A 9,503-nucleotide genomic window follows, 5' to 3' on the forward strand; every position below is an offset into this window, starting at 1 on the left:
GTTAGAACCCACAATGCCTTAAGAATGACCAGGTTTAGAGAGAAGTTTCAATTGTGTAGTTTTCAAATCTGCAGCTGGAAACAAAGAGATCCCAAGAAATGTTTCTTGCAAACTCATTTCATGCTTGAAGAAATATACCTTATACTTGTAAAGAAATTCACAGGTTACAAAAGCAATCCCATCTATTATTAAGTTTGATACTCACAACAGCCTTGTGAGAGGCAGGGCAGGTAAAATTAACTCCATTTACAGATGTGTAAACTAAAGTACAGAGATTAAGTGATTTGCCCAAGGTCACACAGTAAGTGAAAAGGCCCAGACTAGAAGAATCAAGGTCTCTTGGGGGGGGGGGGAGGGAGGGGGGCCGGAGCAGGGGTGGGGGGTGTGTGTGGTGGTGTCCAGACCTCTTCCTTCTATAACATGCTGCAACTTGGACTTTCTTGGGTCATATTTGGAAGCGATGATTCTGGGACCATAAATGTAGACTTGAAATGCAAGACACAAATGCAAACTTGAGTAGTTAAGGCAATTCTGTTAACTGGCATTAGAGGTAATTAATAGCTGGCAAAACACTGATCTACACAGGAGTGGTAGTATAAAATGCCATGACTACACACAGTCACAAAGGGCACCACACACTGTCTTGACGGGTAAGTTCTCCAAAATATGCCATTCAGAGGTCAGCAGCACCAGAGAATATTGGCGTCAGTATAAGAAAGGAAAAGCTGCCACTTCCCTTGAACTAAACCCAGAAGGAGAAGGCTCGCCCCAGCGGCTGGTGAAGACATGGAGCCTAACAAGGCTCTGAGGGATTACACGCAGATTGCAAATTCCCAGCGACAAATGAGTATCCACCATCCCAGTGAAATCAGCTTGCATTTATTCCTATCTTCCCAGGGGCTCTCCACCCCAGGGTAAGCAATCTGAAACCGGGCAACTAAAGGTGAAAATCGACGCGACCGTTTGCAGGATTCCAAATCTCACAGAAAGGTTGGCTGGCGGTTCAAGTGGCACCGCATACCAACACAAGACGTTATTTTAAGCGCGTGTCCCTAAGGGGGAGACCGACCAGATCTAGCATCTACCAGATCTATCATCTCCCACCAGCCAGGATTTTTCCTAAAGCAAGACTGGGAGCTGAGCAATCCTGACCCAGGCCCGCCCTACTAAATCCACAGGGGCCCTCTTTCCACTTAGAGACCCGCGCTGCTCCAGGCCCAGAAGCGTGGCAGGGACCAGAGAGGCACCCCGAGGCAGGCTGCCCCCGCCGCCTTAACCATCAACGCCCGAAAGAGGAAGGCGCCCCTGCAGCTGACCCACGGGCAGGGACCGGGATTTTGAAAGGCTCGGAAAGGGGATGGTGCAGGCGGGGCCGCACGGGGGCCCCGCGCCCCGGCCCCTCCCTGGCTTGACAGCCGACGGCGGCGGGTGGCGCGGCCGCCTCCCCACTGCGCGGCTCGCGGGGCGCCTTACCTTTGTGTAGAGCTCGGACGCGGCCATGGCGGGACCCGCGGCGCCGACGCCCCCCGCCTGTGCGGAGGCCGCACCTCTCCTGGGCGGCCGCCCGCGCCGACTAGGAAGCGCCCCGGCAGCCGCTGGCGGGGAGGAGGGCAGGGCAGGGCCGGGCGGGGCGGGCCGCGCGGGGCGGGGCGGGGAAGGGCGGGGCCGGGCGCCTCAGGAGCTGGCGGCCTGCGGGGGGCTCGCCATCACTCCCGGGCTCGCCGCGAGCAGTGGCGCGCGCGCGGCGTGTCCGGGGTCCGCCGGGTCGCCGCCACAGCCACCCAGGCGGCCAGTGATGCTGCCGCCGCCGCCTCCCTGTGCATTATGGGAACGGGAGGAGGCTGCGCTCCGGCGCTGCTGCCACCGAGGCGGCTTCGGGTTCTCTCGGGCTCACGCTGCCTCCCAACGGCTGCGGGTCCCAAGCATCATCTGCCTGCCAGCCAGCGTCGCCGCCGCCTCCTCCCGCGCTGCAGAGCCCAGAAGCCCGCCCCAGGACACCCGCTGCTCGCACAACCTTCCCGTGGGCGCGTCGCCTCCTGGATGCCCCCGACCCCAAGCAATCACCGGAAGGTGCAGAATAGCCCAGCCCCCGAGAGGGGAAGCGATAGCTGTGTCACTGAGGGTGGCCAGGTAAATGATTGCGAGTCTGCAGGGTGCTTCTCCTGTGCGTCCCAGAATTTGTAGAGAAAGGAATTTGGGGAGAGGCTTCTTGGAAGGTCACAGAATAACCAAGAATTCCAGAAGAGCTTTGTTAGCCTTAGAGGCCTGGGAGTGAGCAAGAACCGGAAATCCGAGAGAAATAATCACCATGGTCACCCCGACTGCTTCAGCATCTGCCACAGGGTCGTTTCGTGAAACCAAAGCATAGGGGTTTTTTTAGACTGTAAGTGCGCCTGGTACCAAGATGCCGCCATGGGGCAGCCCTGGAACCTCCGCTCCTAGGCCTGCGCCTGTAAAGCGGTACAATACCCTTTGGTCCCAGCCTCTTTCTCTATCTAGTCGCTGTTATCCTTGCACTTCAAGCACAAGAATGTGATCCTTCCACTCCACCCCCATGCCGTCTTCATCCCCTGCCTCTTACCCAGCCACACTTTCATTCCAGCTTGGCTAATCTCCGTATTTTTCATCCCAACCTTTTTTTAGTGTGGCCATCTTCCCTCAGTTCTTTGAACTCTCAAGTGGTGCCTAGTGTCAGTGCTGGGGCTCTGGGATTTCCATCAAGAGCATCTCTCAAGGCTGGTGCCCTTGGTAGTGGTGTGTATCCTGCATGTGTATTTGAAGGAAGATCACTGCTGGGGGGACACTTGGAGCCAGTCCTCCCCTTACTCACTGTCTGTCCACAGTCTGCTCAGAGCTGCCAGAGGTAATAACTAAAAAGACCTGCAGAACTCTCTGTACCTTCCAGTTCTGAAACCACATCTTTGGATCCCACTCTTTCTTTAAAAAAGAGATAATCTGTGCAGCTATGAGCAGTACACCAGGAAGGGCACTGGATTGAGATTTAAGAGATTTGAATTCTACCCCTCACAGGTTCTCCATGCCTTGAATAAGGGGGGTAACCACTCTGTTTTCTCACCCTGCAGTTTAGTAACCTATCTCCCAGGGAGTGTGCTGATGAAGGGGTTCAGGGTATACCACCTAAGGGTATATGCTGCTTTGGTATAATGGCTATTTTGAGTTGGGGGACCTTGAAACACATCAAATACAAGAAAAATACTGACCTGCTTTCTTTTTCTCAAAAGCAGAAAATGAAATTTCTATATGAAAGATACTCTCCCTAGTACCAGAAGGAAAGTAACATTCTTATCTTCAAGGACGAGAAATTGAGAGCAAGAGAATTCTATACAAACAGACCTTGTTATAATTCTTATCTTCCTTTAGCCTCCCCACATTAAGTCACTTTCCCACAACTGCTTCTCTGTTCAACCCAATATAAAAGCTAGTAAGTTTTGTCACTTATGTGGGTCTTCAATTCCTTATGAAGGCTCTTGTATCATGTACAGGCTCATGTATCATGTAAAATATGAATCAGAATGATTTTCTTGCATTAATCTATTTTTGTCAGTTTAATTTTCAGACCCAGCCAGGGACCCTCAGAGGGTGGAGGAAAATTTTTTCTTCCCCTAAACTGAAAAAAACTAAAAAATTTAGTGTTATAGGCATCAGTGAAGTTTCTTGGTTGTTTTGTGTTTTCCCTGAAGAAACTAGAATTATGTTCTAATTCCTGAACACATGTGTTGAACCACTCAAATATTTGGGCCCATTGTAGGAGGAAGGTAATGAGGATGAGGAAGAGGAGAAGGGTTTTCTGCCCTGGACCTTACATTAATTCATTCAGGAGAATCGACTTAAAAGCTGGAAGAAGCAGTCAGGAAGTCCTGATGGCTGACCTCTGTACCTTAACCATGTATGTTCATAGTCCCAAGCACTCTGCCATCAGCAAACAGGGGAAACAAGAAATAGGAACAACTTCTGAAGGTTTAAGATTTCCCCCTCCCAAAGAAGTAACCAGAGTATATTTTATATGCTATTTTAAATTGATAAAGTTTTCAATTATTGCTTTATAAGGGGGAAATTTTTCATGTAGATTGTTTTCCAAATGAAGTGTCCAAATTATTGTGAAAAATCGCTTTCCTCCAAAGTATTTGTTTCAACAGACACTGAGAGCTACATTGTACCAGAAAATATTCTACATGCTAATGTTTCAAGGGTAAACAAAACAGAGACTTCCCTGGTGGTCCAGTGGTTAAGATTCCTTGCTTCCAATGCAGGGAGTGTGGATTTGATCCCTGGTTGGGGAACTAAGATACCACGTGCCTAAGGGGCAAAAAAAGTAAACAAAACAAATAAAATCCCTGACCCCCATGGAGCTTACATTTTAGTTAGGAAGACAGACAATTATAAAGTTAGAAAGTGAAGATGATAAGTGTATTAGTTTGCTAGAGCCATATTAAAGAACCATGACCTGGAGGTTTTAAACAGAGTCAGCTGGAGGCTAGAAGTCTCAGAACAAGGTGTTGGCAGTGTTAGTTCCTTTTGAGATATGGAAGGGAGACTGTTCCATGCCTGTCTCCTACCTCCTAAAGGTTTGGCATCCTAGCAGTCTTTGGCATTCCTTGGCTTCTGTTGGATCAATCTCTGTCTTCATCTTCATGAGGTATTTTGTGTGCATACGTGCTTCTGTCTAAATTTCCCCTTTTTCTAAGGACATGGTCATACTGGATTAGGGTCCACACTAGTACCTTCATCTTGATCATCGGCACAGGCCCTATTTCCAAATAAAATCTCATTCACAGGTTGTAGGAGTGAGGACTTCTACATCTTTTAGGGGGCACAATTCAACGGTTAACCATGTGCAATGGAGAAAAACTAAACAGCATTTTTTAGTCGGGTGGTCATTGCTTTAATCAAAGTGAAAAAAAATCTACTAAGGGCCTGTCATGCAATAGCTCTGAAGACCATAAAGACAGAGATGAATGAAATATAGTCCCTGGCCTGGGGGAGCTCGCCGGAAGAAGTGGCTGAAGGGGAACGGGAAGGGGCAGCCTATGCTGCATGGTCACATAAAGTAGTAATTCTAATTCTGTAACACTGGTCCAGCTCTAGAGGCAGATTACAGTGTTAGTGGTTACAGTACTTTTGTTGGCAATTACATACCCTAATATTTAATGTTTCAGAGGACTATGCATAGGCATAGGTGACCTTTGGGTGGGAACCTCATACAGTTAATTAAAAGATCCAAAAGATGATATGGACTCGGGTGCATGCGTGGGTGTGTGTATGTGTTCAGTCACTAAGTCTTTGCAACCCTGGTTGGGGAGGGAGTCATTTATCGTTGAAAAGATACGTGAAGGAACAGCCAGGGGGAACGAGGCTATGAAGCAGAAAAAGCAGAGTGAAGAATAGACAAAAACTGACCTAAAAGCCTTGAAATTTGGAAGGCAGACATCAGGTGTGCCTGAATGCCCACCCCTGCACTTCCCTAGTTCCAGCCAGTTATCCTAGCTTCCTCTCCCTTGGGAGCTTAGGCCTAGCCCCACTTTAAGGCTCCCCAGGCAAGGAGGATAAAAAGGATCGTACTTAACTCAAAAGGTACAATTATTTTTATTCCCAGTACTTATTACTCTAATTCTAGATTCTAATCTTGTGTTTCCTAAAATATCTCTGAGCGCTGGCCTTTTGTTCCCAGTCTTCTAGCCTGTGTGCTGACCACCTGCTATTGAAGCAGCCTCTGCGTCTCTAAGCCTAGCTTCTTCTAGCAGTTATTTGTTCTAGATCTTGAAATACTGTCTGCTCAAATCCATAGTACTCATCTGCTTTATATTGCCTTTATCTTCCTGAATTATTTGACTTCAAATACTTATTAGCCACTCTCATTCTGTGCCTCTAATAACCACTGACACGTCTCCCTTCCATGTGGTTATGGTGGAAATCCCTCAGGAGTGAAAATGACAGATCCCACACCCCTTCTGCCATGTAAGGATATAATGAAAAGACAGCCACATATGAGGAAGTCAGCTCTCACCATATACTGAATGTGCTGGCAATTTAATCTCGGACTTTCTAGCCTCTATAACTGTGAGAAATAAATTTCTATTGTTTAAAAGCTACCCAGTAATTTATGCTATTTTGTTATAGCAGCCTAAATAGGTTAAAACACCTGGAAACCACAAACACCTGTATTTTATTCAGGTTTCCTTAGTTTTTACCTAGTGTCCTTTTTTGATCCAGGCCTCTAGGATTGTAAGAAAATAAACTTCTTTTGTTTAAGCCACAGTCTATAGCACTTTCCTATGTCAGCCCCAGCAAAGTAATTCAGGCCCCCTTTCCACACAGTTGAATAAATTCACCATATGCAGCCCACACTTAAGGAGGGGAGAGTCACGCTCCACCTCATTGAGGAGATAGTAATGCTCCACCTCCTTGAGGAGAGAGTATCTCCATAAACCTGGAATTCTTCTACATGGATGATTTGTCTCATCACCCCATTTATTTGCTTATACATACAGACTCATGGATATTTATTTTACATTTTGCATTATAATGTTATACTACTTTATTTTGCTGCTCAAATTGCTCAAGTTTTGGCTATTGGGAAATTTCAGTTGGTACCTGTATCCCTTTCACATACTAGCCCACCCCCTCCATCATTCTGTGTAGGTTTGGGGTTTTTATTTATAATATTTTTAGCACTTTCTTTCTAGTACTACAAGATTCTACAAACTCATCTTGTAAACTCCCTGCCACAGTTCTAGAATCAGCCACTTCTCCAAAAAGTCCTGATACATTTCATTGGAAAATATTAGAAGCTATGATCTCAGCCTTGTTGCTAGAGGGGTATTATTGCTTCTAGACCTTCTCAACAACAGAGCAAGGAATTATGCATATGCTAACCTGTGTATGTAATGCAGCCCCCTATATTAAACCAGAGTTCATACTGACGTCTCCAACTCCACATCTATTACCACCTAGATCCCTCTTGCCTCATCCCCTAGCTTACTTATAAACTCTACTAAAGTGAAAAACCTGAGCCTCTTTTTTTTTTAAGAGCAACTTCTGTGTGTATTGTCGTTGAGGGGTTCAGTGAGATAAATGAGGAAATGGACTGTAAACTGGATAGTGCCATAGAATTTTAAGATATTATTAATCAAATTCTCAGTCCTGTCTGTCCTCACATATTCTCTCCCTGCCTTTGACTGCCTGGTTCTGCCAGGTAGCAAGATCAAATAGAAGTTATATATCAAGAATTGAGTGACTTCTTAAACAGTATTTTTGATGGGAATGAAACAAACTTAGGAGTCAAGTCAGAAGGCATACATAACTCAAAGCTTAGGACTGTATAAATTTATTGACTTCTTGGGTATACTACCTAGCTGTATATTTAAGATCCTCTTTTAATGCTTCTAAGCATGTCAGATCGAAATGAATAAGGAGATTAAATAAACTCTGAAGTTTCACACCTTCAGGTAGAAGACTCTGAAACGTTGTGCTGAAGGAGCACACCAGAAGGCATAACGGCATCTGCCATACTTGTGCTCGTCTGATTTTCTATCTGGGGAGATTTTCGACACTAGTCCCGCCGCCCAATAGTCGCAAATCCTCCCCTTTTGCGTCTTGCATGCAGTCGTATGACCTATCCACAAAGATCAGCTTTATTTGACAAGACTTAGGTTACAGGCGTGAGAAATACGGAGAAACACAGAACTTCCACTTGTCAGTGAAGGTAGTAGCAGAGAGAGCTAAGTTTGGGAGACTACACACATCAGCATTGAGTTCCTGGCTTGCAGTGGAGGTGGCAGCAGCTTCTGTAACAGGCCGTTGTTGTATCATGTTTCTGGGGTTGTTCCTAGATTTACATCAAGACTTTCTCCAGCCTTTCTAACAATTTTGTAAGTGACCTAGTATCTTTCAATGAATCCCTTTTCCCTTAAACAAGCCAGAAATAAGAATTTGTGATTAAGAATACTGACCATTATAGTGTGGTATATGGGGTGAATGGGGTGAGTGGGAATGGTTACAATCCCAAGGGTATAATTTTCTTTCAGAAAATATTTATTGGGCACTTAAAACAGCCAGACACTGGGCTAAGTGCTACAGCAAAATAAAATATTTTGCCTGGAAAAGAGGATAACTGAATGAAGGCAATTAAAATGTATCATGCCTAAGGGCTAAAATAGTGTTCTGTGGAAATGGTTATTGTATCTCTGCAAAATGAAACAATTAACATGATGTACAAAAGGGGATGTTTGAATTAATTTCAAAGGTATGTCTGAATTAAATTCTAAAATATAACTAGGAATGTATCAGTAAATATCACCAAGGCAAGCCACAGACTGGAGAAAGATGTTCGTGATATATAAACAAAAGAGCCATGACATTTTTAAAAAATAAAGAAATTCAACTTCTAGGGAAGTTCCCACTTCTGAGGAATCTGACCTAAGATACTGGTAAAAGGCAATGTTGCCATACATACTACCTAGAAAATAATGGATTCAGTTTGGGAGAGCAGCTAAGTCCCAAGGTGACATCTGTGTGTTAGGATAAGAAAGCAACAGGTTCAGACTGAAGCAAGGAGACATGCCTACAGGGGAATTGGAGCCAAAGGACTCTACAGAATACTTGACATGATGGAAGATATTAAAATAATTGTGGCTATGATACAGGCCAAAAGGATGAGGGGAAAATAATTAGAAACACCAAGAAAAACAAAAGGCTATGTAAGAAATTAAAAATCAGAGTATGCCCTGTGATCTGCAGTGAACTGTTATCAACCTATAAACCTGAGAGGACTGTTAATAATGATTGTAAAATAGAAGGCAAGTTACCAACCTTAATAAGGGAATTGTAAGAACATATGACAAAAGCCGAGAAGCAAAGTGAGTCAAAGGAAGGATAGTGATGTTAAAATTGTCCTCTTACATACTAGAGACCAGAAATGGTTGACAGCCAATAGGTAAAGACATAATGCTGAAAATATACTATTAGACATTGTAAAGAAGCCTATAAAGGAATCAGAAGTAGTGATATGATCTTAGAAGGAGGAGGAGGGAATGTAAACTTAATCCTCCTTTATCAGTCCAGAAAACTATTAATTTATGTATAAAATTAACAAATCAAGAAACAGTGAGAGCCATGGAGGCGACGACCAGAAGAAACGTGAAACAGCTTGAATGTGCTCAGTAGTTCTCCTCTAGGGAGCTCAGCTTGGTGGTGGAGGGATATTTTGTGATCCCTAGCTTTGCACCATGTACTTCTATACTACTTCACTGCAGAATCACGAGTATAGTTTTACCTTTTAAAAAAGCTAGGAGCAGGGAAATAAATCTAATTATTAATTTAGAACCAGGTTTTGGTTCTATCATTCTGATGCCAGCAATTGACATCCCACTGAAGGCACTTGCTGCATTCAGTGCAAATGAAAAAAAAAAGTTTTTCTAAAAAGTTATGAGTTCAAACAACAAAACCATTTTATGGTATAAAGGCCTACTGCAAGGAAGGAAACA

Source organism: Capricornis sumatraensis, chromosome 2 (genome assembly GCF_032405125.1).
Source record: "Capricornis sumatraensis isolate serow.1 chromosome 2, serow.2, whole genome shotgun sequence".
NCBI lineage: Eukaryota > Metazoa > Chordata > Mammalia > Artiodactyla > Bovidae > Capricornis > Capricornis sumatraensis.